The sequence below is a fragment of the Aplysia californica genome, unplaced genomic scaffold, assembly GCF_000002075.1.
Source record: "Aplysia californica isolate F4 #8 unplaced genomic scaffold, AplCal3.0 scaffold01490, whole genome shotgun sequence".
NCBI lineage: Eukaryota > Metazoa > Mollusca > Gastropoda > Aplysiida > Aplysiidae > Aplysia > Aplysia californica.
Window position 1 is genome coordinate 59,743 of NW_004798760.1, and position 1,252 is coordinate 60,994.

At 41.2% G+C, this 1,252-nt stretch overlaps 1 protein-coding gene across 1 annotated transcript in view; it reads left to right on the forward strand.

Moving 5' to 3' along the window:
- LOC101863642 overlaps positions 1–1,252 on the forward strand; it is a gene marked incomplete at its 5' end in the record, with an annotated part of 10,377 nt that overhangs the window by 6,953 nt on the left and 2,172 nt on the right.

The window sequence follows — 1,252 nt, forward strand, 5'->3', positions numbered from 1 at the left end:
TCGAACCCGGGACCTTTGAATGAGAGGCCAACACCTTAACCTCTAGGCCACGAGAGCCCCCGTCAATCATTTGAAGACATACCGGTAATGCAAATAAAACACAAGTCACAGTTTGCATAGAAATGTTATATACGCCCCCCCCCCCTTCCTCCCAGCTATGCAGCTATACCATCTGTCTCTCTTTTCCATCAGCCTTAATTATCAGCCATTCTTGTCCTTAGCGTCAGGATCATATGGAGTTAATCTATGGTCAGAAAAAAATCGTAGCTCGTTGTCAACGAATTAATAATTATTCACATCGGGTTGGGGATGGACAGGGGGCAACGACTACTCTATAAACAGTAGACAGTTACAAGGCGTTGACCGAGGGATGGACGAGTGGAGTAGGTGATCACGAGCGAGTGTGAAATTTCACGTATTTGGCTGTGTGGGCTTTTGAGTGGATAGCATCTTGACGTCAGCTAACTGTTTTGTCCGCACTTCACTGAAGTCCCAGGGGATAATCAAAGTGTAGATCCATGGCTAATTTAAAATATTCCGCTTTGATTTGTAACAGATGTATGTGGTGTTCAAGAAAAAAAAGTTTGCAATAAAATGTGGTTAACTCGTGTTTTCGGGAGAAAAGTGGGCATACTCACGCACACATTACATGTACACATGTGCACACACATGCACTCAAAACACACGCGCGCGGGCACCCCCCCACACACACACAAACACAAACACAAACACACACACACACACACACACACACACACACACACACACACACACACACACATCTACTTGCTTATCATACGTGCACGCTTACACGTCGTTACGAAATGAGCACATACAAATACCGTACATAATAAAATAATATACACAATGCAATTCGCAAAATACATAAGTGGATACATAGTCATTGACATAACATTGTACTGAACATGAATTTACTGACATAAAAATGATATCATTAAACGTGTCTTTAAAGATGTTTTAAACTTAGACTCAGATTCGATGTTGTATGTCTCTAAGGTAGAGGAAGAGAGTTCCAAACTGATGGAGCAAGGTGGGCAAACGATCTTTTCAGATAATTTCTTATCTCCTTTTCTAGGAATTCTTAAAAGATACTGATCGCCTGATCTTAGTGATCTAGATGGAACATAAATCTGGATGAGATCACTAAGATATGAGGGATATCATATCACTGTCCACACCGTTTTTATGGCCTGGGTTCAATGAGGAATATAATAAGGTTTTCTATCCTTTC